Genomic DNA, 18,057 nt, shown 5'->3' with positions numbered 1-18,057 from the left:
TGAGGCAACTGTGGAATGAATGAAAGGCATCTATTTATCCAGGTTACAAAATCTCCCTGAGAAAGACAAAATTTATCAGCAACAGCTAAGTAACAATTGTATATGATGTGAAAGTCTTATTGATTCCTTTTTTAGGTGTAGCTGGAGAGACTAATGATACATTGCAGCAGCCAAATATGTCCACTTTCCTCCAGAACACTTTCAGCTTTTGAAAGTGAGCAGCAATAATATAATCACATTGTTAACTTTCAAGGATGTGATACAAATCTTAAAAACACATTTTGATCTTTGTTATCCCTGTGACTTAGGAAAGAGATTCTGATTTCACTTTTCTGAATACCTGTGGCCATTAAATGCCATTTTAACAAATTTAGCTTAAAGTAATATTTACTACTAGATACATATGGTTTCAGGTTACCATGGGGTACAAAGTCCTTCTCTTTACAATTTGAAATTATGCTATCAGAATTCAGCAAATGACTTTGTTGATGTCAGAAGAATAGACTTTGAGTTTTATCCTCATGTTTCTTTCGGGACACTGCACACTGGTCAAGTCCCTCTGTCTCAGCAGCCCTGGAAACATCAAACAAAATGACATCTCTGTCCAGTCACATTTTTTTCAGGCTTCGACTTGAAAATCTTAGTCTTTGTCTCTTAAAGTTAATGAATAAAATGAAATCTCTTACTTAGCTTTACTTTCCTTTAAAAACTGAAAGAAGATATACTTATCTTTGAGACCCAGACAATCTCATACTCAGAGTGACATCATTCTAGGGCTGTCTTCAGGCTTCTCATGACCTTTCATCATTCCAAACACTCCTCTTGTCATTCAGAACTGAGAGCTTCCTACATTCCAAGTTTATATATTTACCTCCATTAGATACAGTCTCCAAAACCCTTTTCTTGTTCAAATTAAACAGTTATGGTTTTAATTCTGGTTTGGAAAAGTACGAATACTCTGCTATATTTTGACTTTCATTTTGCTTTGGCCAATTACAACAATAACTCTTAAATTTACTGAGTGCATATCTGTCACCATCCAATATATGCCTATCATTTCCTGTTTGATTTAAAACCAGTAAAATGGGATAATTCAAAGAAGTTCCTTAAAAACAAGGCAAGTATTCGAGTTAGATCTGTTCTCAAACGTGATTCATCAAGTTCAAACAGGCCATCAAGTTCAGAGGGCCTATTCAGTAGCAGAATTCTCCAGCAAATGCAGATTAGCCCCTAGTCACTAGCAAATTATCCAACATTGACTAGGATAGCCACTGTAATTATACTTTAATTACCAACTCCTAATACAACTTACAAGACAAAATGTTTTAGAATTTTTTCTGATTAAAAATAGTAGTCAACAAAATTTAATGATTACAGGAAATCATTACACAGAAAGTTCCCTGTAATTTTCCCACCCTGGAAAATCATTATCAACAATTTGATACCAAATTACCCCTCTCCACATATTCTTACTTATAACAAGAAAAAAACTACATACAGTATTTTTAAGAAAAATGTGATATGTATTTTAATTTGTTATTTGTCTCCTCATATTCTATCACATTTAGATATCTTTCTATGTGTTTCAAAAGAGAACTAAGTTCTAAAATTCATTCTGGGAAAACAAAAAACTCATTTTTTTGAATGTTCACTTTTAGTAATATCTTGTCTAAATCCAAATATCTACCAATTGTAGTAAGCTCAAATGGAAAACAAGAAGATATTGTTGAGTATCTAATGCTCCTTAAAGCATAGTATTTTCCAAAGTCACAAAGTACATCCAGAAATCCACAAATTCTATCATTACTACACATGGCCAGACGGCAGAGGTGGTTGTATGGATCTCTGCATATCTGAATCCTCAAGGTTTCAATATGAAGTCATGAAGAATAATTGCTCTCTGGCTCTCTTTCTACATCCATTCTTTTCACCGCTCACTCTTTTCTTCCTCATGCCTATCTTAGCATCCAGCTTTTTTTTTCTATGAACATATTGCATGACATTTTTAATTTTAGAAGTTTGAATTTGTTACAAGAGATTATCATTTACAGTAAGAGTAAACAAATTTATTGTGAGCTGTTTTCAACTCATCTAATTGTTTTTTTAATGAAGAATGTGGACACATGAAACATGCTTGCATTCAGATGATATGCAAATTTACATAATATCTATCTTGTCTAAGTCTTCTTTCTATTTTTCTGTTTTTCTCTCCCTTCTTTCTCTCACTGCAGTAAGCAGGGCATAAGGGCAGCTGGAACATGTGGTCTTTTATTTGATCAAAGGTAATGATCAACCAAGCCAGAGGAAGGTAGGTCAGCTTTCCTAGTTCACCTGCTAAATAGAATCTTTTTACATTCTCTCCAATTGTGAGTCCATCTGTGCCACCATCAAGAAAAAAAAAATCTACAGAAATAAAGGGAGTAGCTACAATAGGAACTGAACAATTTAAAGTTGCTTTGAATATGCATGTGTAGGAACTGCCATTCTGTGAATGGAAATGCGTGCTTAGCTGATTTCTTTTCATCTAAAGATCCATAGCTTGTCTTTTTGCTGTTTGTTTGCTTATTTTGTTTTTTATTTTCTTGTCCTACTACATTATTTTTGTCATTTTGTTTCTCTTTTTTTCTTCTTTAAATTTTAAGAGAGGACACAAATCTCAATTTTATGCCAAGAAACTCCAAAACATGCATATATACTTTGCAGTAGCTATATGCTAATCATCGTTTCCAGGACAAAGGTTCTTCATTTGTGAAGAAAAATGACAAGAGAGGAAATTCATTTCAGGTTTCCATAGGTGTTTGCTCTACTAATATGCTTCTTTTTGCACTTGAAGTAAATTTTTATAGTGTCTTAGAGTCTCTATGAATCCTATTTTTCAAACAGAAGTCATTCAAATGATGTTAATACATCAGATCCAAGTTTCTGATGTGAAAAACTATAAACAACAATGAACTTCCAGGTCATTTTGATGCTACAAGCACCTTTCTTGCCCATGTCTCATTCTTTGCACTGTTTCTGAGGCTCAGAACTCAGATTTTAAATGTTAGTAACGCTCTCTATACAGAAAAGTGCCAGAAAATAAAATGAAGCAAAGCTGCTAGTGACTGTTGGCTCTATAAACTACGTTCCCACCCCTCAGAATAATAGTCCCTAGTGCTTAACAATACTTGTTGGTTGGTATTTTGATGGATCATTTCAGAAAAGGCTTCTAGAACGACTGTTGAAAGGTAGCGATAGTTGGCTGTGGAGCGGGGGCAGAGGATAAAGAATTGTCATATCAGCCATAAACTTCAAGAGGCAAAGATGGGAAAAGAAAAAAAAGGAGATGTTCATTGATACAAAGTATGATTATTTGAAGAATGAGGAAAAGCTAGAACAGAGTAATCTAAGGAAGTCACGTGTCCTTCTGACAAGGCTGCTTTCATGCAATTTTCACATTGTGACCATTTTAAATTTCACATACACTAATGAAATTAAAATGACAAAGCATTAAACTTTCAGCTTATCAAAATGATCGTGTAATAGCAGGACACCTTCATGAATTTCTAAACCTCAGTCCTCCAGGTTACTCCTGGGGGTATAGGAGTGAATCTGAGAGGTGGGCTGGGGGTTAGCAATGGAGAAAGTGTATCTATTGTGCATTTCACTAGGTAATTAAAAAACCGAAAACGTAAGATCTACCTTTAGACTAGCCTAAATGTCTCTGTGCCTTATTGCTATATCAGAACTTCCTGCTTCACCAGAAAAGTAATATATCTTTGTGTGTTCTCTGTATACATGTGTATAGTACAGTGACCTTAAACCTCCCCTAATTCAATGCAGGCAGTCAGAAAATTTTATGAGATGTGTGCATAACTTGAATTTTGTAGAAATCTCCACCTTATGAAGATTTTTGTGGCTGTTTCACTTTAATAACAGGGCTTGCTTTTGGACAAGGAATACCAAATCATAAGGGGGATACACAACTGATTAGGTCATTTGATTGCCGATATAGCAATTAAAAAGCACACAACCAAATAGAGAAATACTTCTGGTGTAGATTCTGCTTTCACTCACCAATCACCAAGGCTATCCCGTTTTTCTTCCTCAAGGATTTTGAGAGAGGGCTTGGAAGAATAAGGCTCATAAATGGATAAGTAATGTTGCAGATGCTACCAAGGAATCTGGTGGAATAGATGGTGAATAGCATGTGAATAGAGAGTGCCATGGGAAGGCAGTGAGAAGAAAAATATTAGCAAGTCCTGCTGATGCAACCAAGGGATACTGTTTCCTGTCTGTCAGTCCATCCACTACCTCTGTCTCTCTTATACCTTCAATGCCTTCCTCTGCCAGTTGTTTCTCTGTAGTTCATAAGCATGCTTAAATTTCTTCCAGTCAAAAAACAAAATAAAACATCCCTCTCTTAGCCCCGTAGCCCATGTTCTTAAGTGCAAGAAGTTCAGAAAAAGTTTTTAACGAGTGTTCTATACTCATTTGTCTACCTTTTCTCACTTCCTATTTACATTTAAATTTGCATACATTTGGATTGAGTAATCCAAACTCATACAAAATGGCTTTTGCTGAAACTGCCCTAGCAAAGCCCATCAATCTTTATATTGCCAAGCCTAATAGATATTTTTCAAACCTTTTATGGAGCATCTATGTTTTGTTTACCACTATTGACCAGCACATATTTTTGAAACTCTCCACATACTTGACTTCAAGTTACAACTGTCCTCTTTTTCTTCTCCCAGTTCTGGCCCTCAGTCTCTGTAAGGATGCCTTCTCTGCATCTCCTCTTTAAAGAGAAAAGTTTCTCAGGGATCTTCTTTTGGTTCACCGCTCTGGCCAGTCTATGTACTCTCCCTAGGCAAAGAACTTTACCACTTACAGTTTTAACTAACACCTTATCTTAATGACCATCAAGTGCATGCTTTCAACCTTTATAGTTCCCCTGAGTTCCAGACTGGAAATAAGCCAGTCCAGGCATGACCTCAAAGAAACCACAAAACTGTGTGAAATCATTATGTCTCTTGTCACTCTTCACCAGAATGTCTCCGACAGAAGGACTACATTTCCTATAGTTCTTTCTCAATTATCGGCCTCACCACATACCTAGTCTCCAGATCAGCTCTTTTCTCTCCCGTCTCTCTTAACTACCATTTCCCTCCTCAGCATTCAATTATTATGTATTTTAAACCTATCAAATTCATCACAACAAGAGTTGAAGCCTTAACCGTCTTTTACCTGCAGTATTGCAGTATCATCTTCACTGATTACAAAAATTATAATGGCCCAAGGGATTCCAGGCAATACATACAGATTTTATGTGTTACATAGGGTTTCCTCCTATGAGTTATTTGTACTTCAGCAGCAAACGCAAACACAGGAACCTGCCTCAGAAAAACCAGTTCAAGTAGGTTTTTCTGTAGGTTTTCTCCTTAATATAACTTAGAAAAGTATTTGCTTGTTGAAGGTTATTTGCACCGACCATGAGCGGAAATTTGGATTTTATACCTTGGGCAGGGATGTTGAAGATGTGTCTGAACCATTCCTTTTATCTAAGGGAATGCATGATAAATCTAGCTTTGAAAGCAGAAGGCAGATGAGTTGCTAGGCTATTGAGAGGTGTGTTTACATGGAGAAATAATTTCAAGGGAGGAAGCCATGTGTTTATACCTCATCAATATTAACTGAACTTGAAAGAATGAATTGTGACATTGCCCTTGATAGTGGATCAAATAATGACCTCCATAGTGCCTGAATTTCACTAAGCATGGTTGCTTAATGGTATTTCCCCTCACTTAAATTTTACTTGCTCATGTTCTCCATTGTGCATTGTGTTCATCATCTCTTACCTAGACCTTTGCCATATACTCACGCATCTACCTGTCTCCAAAGATATGCCCATAGTTAATTTGAGTGCAAATGGATGTTCATCTTTCAAAAGGTCTTTTTTTTTGGGGGGGGGGGCAAATTTAGGCCAACAAGGTTATTTTGCTATGTCTACCCTGAAACGATCACAAAGCATGTTCTCCTGACATTCATCATGAATAGAAATATATTAATAGAGTTGTTGTGAGGACTAAAAGAATACATCCATTGATCAATATTATTAGTATTTTGGAAAGAATTCCCATTTAAGAATATTTAAACAATTTAATCATCCCATAAGAATTTCACTTTGAACAGTTTCAGTGTGGCAACCCTTTTCCCTATCTCCAAAGTAGGCAGAAAAAAATCACTGTGGGGATGTAGTCCTACCCTAGGGATGCCAGCTTCCAGACATGCTAATAGGTGGCCAGGGTGTTATGGTGGTTTTGTCTCCTGGACATAAGACATGCTGAAAATACATAAAAAAATTTAGCTCATCACCTGGATGACTCCTTAAGTTAAAAAAAATCAACTCTGTGTATTTATATGTTGGGGCTCAATAAATAAAATGTGGGGATTGAAGGATCTTCTAAACCATATTATTTCCAATGAAACAGGAAATCACTACATTTATGTATTTTTAAGTCTAGAAACCACTTAAATATCCAACAGTAGGGAATTGGTTAAGTAAGTTATAAATATTCATATTTAGAAACTCTACACAGCTACCAAAATTTTCTGTCAAAGTAAGCTAATTAATATAGAAAAAAAGGATCATATATAATACATAAGTGTAAACCAATATGCATAGAATCATGTTGTTAAATCATATGTGCACATAGGCTTACATGTGTACGTGTGTAAAATTATGTTTTATAGTTTTTACTTATGAGAGGTCAGTTTATGCATTTCTGAGCATCTTTTGCTTTTGTATTATAGTTAGAAAAAATATTTATTTTGTCAAAGGAAAAACAGTCTTCTCCATCTTCTCTAACAAAACATTTATTACTGCCTAATTACCCTCCCTGGAGCTATAAATGTTTGCTAACGAGACTTAAATAACCCCTTAACTTCAATAGCATATATTTTACTCCACTTACTGCTGTACTGTTCAACTAATATCAATGGGTAAATTATGTTTGAATTTTTGAAACTGAATAGGATCTCTTTTCTTATGGCTTATTTTTATTTTACCTTAATAAATCATTATGAAATATTTTAAGTTACCAAAAGTACACAGAAAAATATAATAGACATCAATGTATCCATCATTGTACTTGAACAAGTATGTAACATTTTGTTATAGTTGCTTTGCATCTTTTTAAAAATGAAACCAAGTCTTTCACATACAAATGGACCCTCATCCAATCTCATCCCCCGCCTCCTTTCCCAAAGGTAATCATATACTGAAAATAATACGTATAACTATACATACCTCCCAATCACATATTTATATTTTCACCACATGTGTATGTTTATAAATCATAGTTTTATTTATGGTTTTATTTTTAACTTTATATACATGCTGGACTTTAATCTTTTGAACTTGACTTCCACTTAACATGATCTTTTCAAAATTTTTTCCTAATATGTAGAGATTTCACTAATTTTGCCTCAAGTATAGTATTCCATTGTATGAATACTTACTCATTTTGAAAATCCTTCCATCTGTTGATGGTCATTTAAGATGTTCTAATTTTTTGCTCTGAGAAATAATGCTACAGTGAATATCCTATCATCTGTCTCCTTGAGCAAAAGTACAATCATTTATTTAGGATGTACACTTGGGTTCCATGACTTACAAAGGCATTTTCCAGGTCTCCCCAATCAATCAATCAAACAATTAGTGTATTAATCAATATTTGCTGAGAGCATAGTCTATGAAAATAAATAACTAGACATTAGTTCTTAGAACCCCCTTGTGTTTCAACCCTGCCCTTGATTCAAAATAAAATCAAATCTAAAGACAAAAAGTAAGTAGACAAAATTTACGTGCATATCTAACACAATTTTCTTCCCCAAGGAAAGTTTTAGATTGGTAATTATGCCATGGCAAGTCCAGCCTCCGTAAGTTTCTATACTTCGTGCAATTCTGGTCCTGTTAGATGACAATGATTGTTGTCCAGACTGTCTCCGGCCTTGAGATGTTATTTGGTGCACAGCATCTTGAGTGATGAACCCAAAGGTGACTACTCTTACTCTGAGTTTAAAGGTGTTTACATGCAATTTTAATTAATCATGTATTTATGGCAGGATTATATCAATAAACCTGAAAATTGCCTCAACCATCCCAGGGCATATAGTCTAGTTCAGGATACAGAAAAATAGCATAGCATAAGTGCCATGTTATGCATAGCATAAGGACCTAATGGGAGCTTATGGGAGGAACACTAACCTGGAGTTTAGTTTCAGGAGAGACTTCTTTGGGAACGAGACACCTATACCGGAAGATTAAAAAATCAGCCAAGCACAAGAGGGGCAGAAGAAAGAGTTTATTAAATTCCTGTGTACTAATTTTCTTATCTCAGCCTTTGCCTCAATTAGGTCTCAATATGCCTTTATGTTATGGGGGTCTATCAAGGTATTTCCTCAGCTTTTCAATATCACTTTGTCACACACTAAAGAGACTGAGAATTGAGCCAGAAACGTCCATTAAATAAGGTTTCTTTCAACGTTGTTTGTGTCAAATGCTAATGTCCTGAAATATTTAAAGCCATTAAAGCTATTGATTTTTATAAGCAATTTCATCTCTATTGATCCTTTATCATTATATTCCTACACTTTCTACTCTGACAACAAAACATAAAGGAAATTCCAGTACCTACAGTGATTATTTTTGCCATCTAAAAATTCTGTAAGCCTTCCAATTGCAGATAAAGTCCTCAAAAGCGTATACATTATAATGATCAATACTAGCTCCAGGCAGGAAAAGGGAAAAACCTTAGACTCATATAGACGAGAGTGGGCCTCATTCTGAGGTCAAAGAGGAGCAGGTGAGGAATCTTGAGCAGAGGTGTAGTTTGTATTTAAGAAAGATCTCTCCGGATACGATGGAGAAACTGATTGAATTGGGCTAATATCACAGTCCTGACAAGAAGAGTTTGCACTGGGTTGTACACGAAGATAAAGAGAATGAGAGGGCTCAGGAAGAAATTAGAAGGAAAGATTGAGCAGAAGAGGGGGCAATGAGGGAGCATTTAGGATAATTCCCAGGTTTCTGGCTTTTGTAGCACTATAACAAGGAGAGAAGTACATGGTCAGAATACAATAAGAATGAAGCAAATGGCTCCAAGCCTGTAAACACTGAACTTCACAGGCCTGGGGGACATTTTGGGGGAGGTTTTCAATTGACAGTTGGGTGTACAGCTTAGTGGCTTGGGACTGGCCTTTTGACTAGGGTGAAGGTTTGCCTTAATAAGGAAGAGATCAGAGAGCACCTTGCCCCTAAGCAGTTATGAAGGCATTAGAAATGTCCAATTCATTAATAATTTTTTGTTATAAATTTAATCACATATGCTTGTAGAACTATTAATTTAAATGACTTTTAAGGAAGAAAAATTAATCCATGAAAAATACTTTTTTATAATAGAAATTTTCACAGACAAGTTTCATGTTTTTATGACTTTATTGCAGGTCTGTGAAAACAAATACAATTAGACTGAAATAAACATTGACAATTCTCCTGCTAGAATTACTGATTAATAGAGAAAGAATTTGTATGATTGTATGAAACCAGTAATATATGTATAAAAACAAATTGTTTTAAAATATTGCTCGTAATCTTATTTTCGTATCTAACAATTCAGACCATATTGTTACCCCATGAGTATCACCTCTATGAAACCACATTGGAGTAGTTAATGATTTACTACATTTTGCTTTTTTCCCTTTACTTTTACATAATAAATTCTTATTTAATTGGCACTGGCCTACGTTATCTTACTAGACAACTCTAGCAATAGAGTAGTTCATGTTACACATAAAGACATAAAAGAACAGTCTGCATTGCTTTTACTACTGTTACTGATTTCATGGGATTTGAAGAATAATAATGATAATTAGCAACCATTGCTGTTTATTAAGCCTGTACAACGTGTCAAGAACCATCATGCTATATGGCTTAATTAATTCTCACAAAAACCTTCTTTGATAAATACTGTTATTAAACCCATTTTACAGATGAGAAAAATGGTTCTCTGAGAAGTTATCTAAATCGTCACACAAATAATGTGGTTAAAAACACAGATCCGTCTGACTCTGTGGTAAGAGTTTTAAAATTATACATATTTGGTCTCTAAAATCATATTTTAGCTAATTCTGTCTTTATATTTTAATAGAAACTTGAATAGCCACTTCAATGCTATGACACAGAGATGAGTACGGGAATCTTGGAGAGATGTCTTTCGTGGGAAAGCTTGAGACTTGCCTACGTCATCCTGACACATCTTAGTGCCTGTTGCACCCCCATCTGACTCTCAAATCAAGGAGCCCAAGAAAAGCTATATTGGACTTTCACTAGGTCAAGCCAGCTAGCACTGAAGCATGGGCCAAAGACAAGCAATTCTTTCTGGTTTCTAGGATTAATTAGTTCGTTCTTGGCAACTGTTCCCATATACTCCCTGGGGAACATCAGTATGTAAGAGAACCACTGATATGCTAAGGGGTTATCTTTCATCCGAGGTTCAATGTTCCCCCCCAGAAGACTTTGTTCTGCTGGCTTGATGTCCAAGTGTCTCAAATTCCCCAGGCAACTGAATATCCTGCTTCCTGTAAAAATGTTGACATCAGGTATCACCTTCACGCACATCTTCTAGGTGAATCTTCCTTTGGGGAGAAGAAAGTCAAAATGGGCACAATACATTGTACAGGGGACCAGACAATAAGAAACGAGTGGAAAACAGCATGTGTGTGGCAGGGAGGGGTAGCAGATAGTACACATATATTACCCCTGAAATTCACAGGCAAGAAATGTTGCTATTTTTAATGTAAAAATATTACATGAAAAAACATGAAAAGCTTTATTTTTTCATAGAGGTCATGTGTAAAGCATTAATAAGCTAAAGTACACAAAGCCAAATGACAAAACTTGATTAACAAACCGCCCACAAAGCTCATATTTGCCTCGGTGTGTTTAAAGATGCTTGAAGGCTGTAAATCTCTGACCCTTATTCTGACTATTGATTAGTAAGAACTCCACCCTTCTTTTTAACTAATAAAAACAATGGTTTCTCTTTACATTAGAGCAGGTATCATATTGGGTAGTTAATTTTTCACTTCTGTAAGTGTGTTTCTCACCCAAATCTTACTTGGAGGCTCTATGACATGTATTTTGAGAAAGGAGGTCAAGTCACCACATCACACTGAAAAATCTTGGTTTTGACCTCTTCACCTTTAGTTCTCTTCAATTTTAGGGTTAAAATCAATCACGCCAGAAATAAAGGAAAACGCCATTTAAAAGAATTCACATACTTTTTCCTTGTTATCTAAGTGTGTTTTTCAAGAAAGGATGTCTGGGATTAAGTTTGTAGGGGAAAAGAATAGAAAATTCTACTAAAACTTGTTTATATTGGCTGAAATCATTTTAAAAAGAGATCCAACTTGAAACCTCCACAAAAAAACTCATGAGATTAATTTTCTTGATTATGTGTTGTCTTTGGACACATAAAAGGGACTTACAGCCTATTAAACAATTTTTAACTGTGAAGTCTAGGAGAGCAAGGCTGTTCTCATCATGAAAATGTTTCAGCATTTCAGAGTTTATAAAAATCTCAGTTAGGCATTCTTACCAGCCTCTTCTAATTCTTTATAGATCTTCACAATCACACAAGTTTCTCACATTATCAACAAATCGCTAAGATCACCATTAAAATTTGAAAGCCTCAGTAGTCGCTCTCCCGACTCTTTCTGGCCACTCTCCCTAGCTCTCTGTGATCTGCCACATCTTTTCAACTTTGATGACCAGTCTTTAGTTCCTCACATGTTGGATTCCTATCCTGGACAAGCGGTTCTGCTGCTCACCACCACTCTCTCTCCACCAGAAAGTTTCTCCCCGTCACCACCCACTTCCTACTCATGCTTCAGGTCTCAGATTGGACATTGCTTCTTCCAAGAAGCTTCCCTGACCAGCTATCCCCGCCCTATACCTTGCCCTGCACACACCTCCATGAGCCTAACTCTTGTTATCATTTCTCTCAGCAGCCTTTACTTTTCACACTTTCAATTAATTATTTCTTAGCTGTAATCAATTGTGTAAATGTTTAGCTTATTGTCTGCCCTCCCTCATAACTATTAGCTTCATGAGGGAAGAAATCTTGTCTGTTCTTGTTATCACCAGTGTGAGCAGACATATTCATTAAAATGTGGGATAAAAGGGACTATTTCTTGGAACTTTCAACACATTAATTTCTTAACAAAACTTAACCAACCTGAGATCACTACAACGTTATCTCATTACAATATTCATGCATTGGCTTTTCTAATTCTGTTATTTATTATTTTTTGAGACAGTCTAACTCTGAAGCCCAGTCTGGAGTGAAGTGGTACAATCCCAGCTCACTGCAATCTCTGCCTCCTGGGCTGAAGCAATCCTCCCACCTCAGCCTCCCAAGTAGCTGGGATTGCAGGCGCCACCAGGGCCGGCTAATTTTTGTATTTTTATAGTAGGGACTATGTTTCACAGTGTTTGCCAGGCTGGTCTTGAACCCCTAACCTCAAGTGATCTGCCTGATTCAGTCTCCCAAAGTGCTGGGATTATAGGTGTGAACCGCCGCACCCGGCTATTTGTCTAGTTTTGAGAGGGGGTCTTGCTCTGTCACCCAGGCTGGAGTGCAGTGGCATAATATTGGCTCACTGCAGCCTTGACCTCCTGGGCTCAAGTGATCATCCTGCCTCATCCTCCTGAGTAGCTCAACTACAGGTATGCATGTGGCTGACTTTTTTTATTTTTTGTAGAGACAAGGTCTCACTAATATTGCCCAGGCTAGTCTCAAACTCCTGGCCTCAAGCAATCCTCCTGCCTCAGCCTCACAATATGATAGGATTACAGGCATGAGCCACTGTGTCCAGCCCAATTCCGTTTTTTAAAAAGAAAGCAAATAGGCCAGGCACGGTGGCCCACGCCTGTAATCCCAGCACTTTGGGAGGCCAAGGCAGGTGGATCATGAGGTCAGGAGACCGAGACCATCCTGGCTAACATGGTGAAACCCCGTCTCTACCAAAAATACAAAAAAATTAGCCGGGTGTGGTGGCGGGTGCCTGTAGTCCCAGCTACTCAGGAGGCTGAGGCAGGAGAATGGCGTGAACCTGGGAGGCAGAGCTTGCAGTGAGCCGAGATCGCACCACTGCACTCCAGCCTGGGAGACAGAGTGAGAATCTGCCTCAAAAAAAAAAAAAATTAATAATAATAATACTCAAGCAACTGATAGATTTTAAATGTTGATATCAAATGAAATATTTGTAAATAGTGAGATAATGTTTTTAATAGGAACAAGAATCTAGAGTTATTTTACATCTGTATGTCCAAAGCTTCCCATGCCATTGGATGGACAGAGTCTTCTACTACAACCTCATCATATGACAAGTAAAAGGGTCAAACTAACAAGGGGTCAATTTTATCCTCATAAACTTCACATGAATATTTTTGAAAATATACATTTTTAAAGAGAGATTTGGGAAAAATCAGGGATCTCTCCAGCTGGATTAGATTCTTTAAAAAACTAAATAAAAAATGATTTTGCTTGTTCTGGAAAATAAATTGTTTTTATAACTGAAAACATTTCTATGATGGTATTATATAGCCAAGATCAGTGAAAAGCAAACTGTATTTACAGGGTTTTGATATTAGAGAACTAATTAAAACCTTTTATCAGTAAGAACAGAGAGACCTTATTTTACGGTTAAATCTCTCAAAATTAGTGAATAGATCATTCCTCAGAGTCTGCTTACAACTACCAATCTTTTCCAGTCATTGCTAATGCCTATAATCAAGGAATAACTACAATTTATTTTCTTTTCATTTAATCAGTGTGCTTTTGAAACAGACAGGTTGTGTTCTCTGCCATTTACAAACTCAACTCAAGGATTTAATTTAAAATTCAATAATTGAATGAGATGGTATAATAACCTTTTATATAAATTCATCATTTCTTATCTTTCCCAAAGAACAAAATGTCCTGTATGCCATAATCACTACTGTTTACTTTTCTGGAAGGTTTTTGTATAAATTTCTATATCTCACCCTGGATTGTAAATCTGTCCTCAAAATACAGCGTGAACAGTTTACTACTCCAGGCCTTACAAGAGCTCATAGCTGCTATTGTAACATTTGTATGGCAATTAATTTCACTCCCTGTTATAAAGAAACCGAAATCCCTGTAATATCCCTTTCCAGGGAGTTCAGACATATCACTCTCATTCGCCTCCTGCTTTTTAAAAATTTGGAACTTTGAGTTTGGGTTTCACAAGATGTATCTCAAAGGTTTTCCTCCCCTACCCCCTCTCCTCCACTCCCCTCCTTTTCATTCCCCTCCCTTCCTTCTCTTGCTTCCTCTCTCTCTCTCTCTCTCTCTCTCTCTCTCTTCCCTTGTCTCCTTTTTGGAGGGGTAAGGAAGGAAAATGCATTACCTAGGCTGACTTTCAAGAATTGACAGTATTTTTTGTCCTATTTTAATGGACTGCATTTGTATGAGAAGAGATTTATTTGTTGAAAAATAAAATCAGTGAACCACTAATGTATTATTTCTCAAGATTTTCTACAGAAGAGGAAACATACTGTAGTATACCTGGTAGTATAGTTAAAGCAGTGACTATACGAAGACCACGTCCATTTAAGTTTCCAAGGGCAAACTCAAGTAAGTGGGCAGAAGAGAACTGGGCATTATCATTGGTCAAGATGGCACAGCTGCAGCTCTGGTTTCTACTGCAGGTCTGGGAGGCTGTCATTTCAGTGTCCCATTAGAGGGGGCCAACCAAAGGGGGCCAACCATTGCTGCCCAGGGCCTTACTCACAACTCAGCTTCTCTCTACCTCTACTTATCTCTGTCTCCCTCTCCCAGCCTTACTCTTCTGCCTGTTTTTTTCTCTAGGCTGTGTGTGTGAGTTTCGCAGTCACAGTTCCTGAGGAGGTTTTTTTAATAATTTTTTTTTTTAAGTTCCAGGGTACATTTGCAGGACATGCTGTTTTGTGAGATAGGTAAACGTGTGCCATGGTGGTTTGTTGCACCTATCAACCCATCACCTAGGTATTAAGCCCAGCATGCATTAGCTCTTTTCCCTAATGCTCTCCATTCCTTGCCCTTCCCCAACAGACCCCAGAAAGTGTGGTTCCCCTCCTTGTGTCCATGTGTTCTCATTGTTCAGCTTCCACTTATACACGATAACATGCAGTGTTTGGTTTTCTCTTCCTGCATTAGTTTGCTAAGTATAATGGCTTCCAGCTTCATCCACGTCCCTGCAAAGGACATGATCTCTTTCCTTTTTATGGCTGCACAGTATTCCATGGTGTATATGTACCACATTTTCTTTATCCAGTCTATCACTGATGAGCATTTGGGTTGATTCCACGTCTTTGCTATTGTGAATAGTGCTGCAATGAACATACGCATGTATCTTTATAATAGAATGATTTATATTCCTTTGGGTATGTACCCAGTAATAGGATTGCTGGCTCAAATGGTATTTCTGGTTCTAAGTCTCTGAGGAATTGCCACACTGTCTTCCACAATGGTCGAACTAATTTCCCAACAGTGTAAAAGTGTTGCTATTTCTCTGCAACCTCACGAGCATCTGAGATTATCTGATTGGATTAGTTAGATGTTAGATAACATGAAGTGTCATTATTGGGCAAAGTTTTGTGGCAACCACCTCATAGCCTACCAGTCTGCCTTCATTTCCTTATAGAAGCGCTATTGGCTTTTGAAGTAAGACAATTCCTCTTTGTGCAAATCTGACCCACACATTGCAGGAGATTCACATGCATGGTCCTGGCACTAAATGCCAGTGTGCCTTCCCTGTTTAGGTGTTGTGATAATCATCCCCTCTCCAGTTCCAAAATAGGCTCTGGGCATGTTAGACCTTGAGAGTCTCCTAGATTCTTCTTTGAAAGGGGAACAAAGAGAAAGGCTTTTACATGACAACTATAATGGGAATTTAGCTTAAATTCTTGTTTAAACATTCTGACCTGAAAGCATACTTGGGAACATATAACTGATGAGAGTTCTAATTTTTCTTAGTGCAACACTACCTGCAGAGAGGAAAATAAACCAGGTCCATTGTGATATGTGATTGTATGTTAATGACATAGCTGGGTTTTAAGTTGTTGTAAAACAGGTTCTTGGTCTCTAAATTCTATTAAGAATTTACTGAAGCCAGGATTGAGGTGGCTCATACCTGTAATCCCAGAACTTCAGGAGGCTGAGGCAGGGGGGTCATTTGAGCTCAGGAGTTTTGGGAGGATCACTTGAGCCTAGGAAGTCTAGGTTGCAGTGAGCTGTGATCGCCCACTGCACTCGAGCCGGGTGACAGTGAGACCCCGTCTAAAAAAAAAAAAAAAAAAAAATCTACTGAGTTAACTGGAGTATTCATTTGTCAATAGGTCTTTTATCTATAGCAGCCACCACACCATAACATAAGATTTGAAAAATACTACTCGAGGACTGAGTTATAGGTCTGGTACGGTGGCTTATGCCTGTAATCCCAGCACTTTGTGAGGCAGGAGGATCACTTGAGCCCGGGAGTTCAGGACCCATCTGGGTAACATAGAGAGACCCCCATCTCTACAAAAAGTTAAAAAATTGAAAAAGAAAATAAAAGAATTGAATTATAAACCAAGCATTTTTTGAATTCTGATTTCTAACCTTAATTTTGCATTTCACATAAGCATTAGCTGAAACAGGCCACTTTATAATTCATACTTCACAACTTCTAAAAACTACTTGAGGAATAATATTCTTGCTTTTGGAAACAGAAACACTAAAATGCTAGGCAAGATCCTTTAACCTATTAAAATTAACGAGAATATCAGAAAATGCCTTGAGCACCCAGGCTTAGATCCATGAAGGAAACCATTTTTAAATGACGAGCGTAACTGAAGGGCAGAGAGGTATTATGTTGTCTCATGCTCCGTCTAGGTAAAATTAAAGATGTTGTCACCTTTAATTCATGCAGAACTAGCACTGCCTCTCCAGAGGCATTTGAAAAAATGTGAGGTGTTTTTGGTTGTCACAATGACTGGGAAAGGGAGTTCTATCGAGATTTAGTGTTTGAGAGCCAGGGATATAAATCTTGTGCAATATGCAGAACAGTGAGATAAAAGAACTGTCCTGCCTGAAAGCCAATAGTGCCTGAATGGAGAAACACTGTTATGCATTTAACAGAGATAAACTCAAGTCCCACTGCCTGGCGCAAAGAGCAAGTTAGTCATCTGTCTCTTGACGTCAAGATTGAGCACCTTGTTATCAGCCAGGTGCAAATGAGACCCAGAGATGCTGTTCACATGTCTTGTAAGCTTCTCCCTGCTCTGGGTCATTTTCTCTCATGTACAAAGAGGGCATCAATATATGGCAAATTATTTACACTGCAGTGCTTTACAAATAGGGTAGGGAAATCCTGTGCAAACAGGGTTAGAGAAAATCCTTAAATACATTCTTTTGAAATGATGCTTCTCTCTCTCTCCCTGATCTCATTCCCTCTGCTTCCAAGTATTCTCTGTGCTTATCCACTGGACATCTAGACGAGAGAAACAGCCTCCAAATAGCCCCCTGTTCAGACTAATTTCTCCACTATCCAATTCAGCCCCTCTCTCCAACTAGTGTTAGATATTCCCTAAACATCGCTTTCCCCACGTTGCTTTTCTACTCAAAATTCCTCTAGGAGCTTCTATTTTATATCATCACATTACCCCTTCATTGTTACACAAAAATGTATAAGGTATGACAGTCTTTCCCATCTTTGTATCTTCCATGTTGTTATATAATGAAGTGTCTGACACATAGAGGCTGAACATATATTTAATTAGTATACATTAAAATTTTGGTTAACTTTCGAGACTTATGGCCAGATGCTTTTTAAAGCTGTTTTGTTTATTACTTAATTCCAAGTCCTTATTAATTTTCTCCTCTGTATTTCTACAATATTTCTAGATCAAAGAATAGAACATTTAATTTGCTATTCTTCGTGATTTGTTACTGCTACAGTCATTTTTGTTCA

The sequence above is a fragment of the Hylobates moloch genome, unplaced genomic scaffold (genome assembly GCF_009828535.3).
Source record: "Hylobates moloch isolate HMO894 unplaced genomic scaffold, HMol_V3 SCAFFOLD_2, whole genome shotgun sequence".
Classification (NCBI taxonomy): Eukaryota; Metazoa; Chordata; class Mammalia; order Primates; family Hylobatidae; genus Hylobates; species Hylobates moloch.
Note: the sequence above shows the minus strand (reverse complement) of the source record.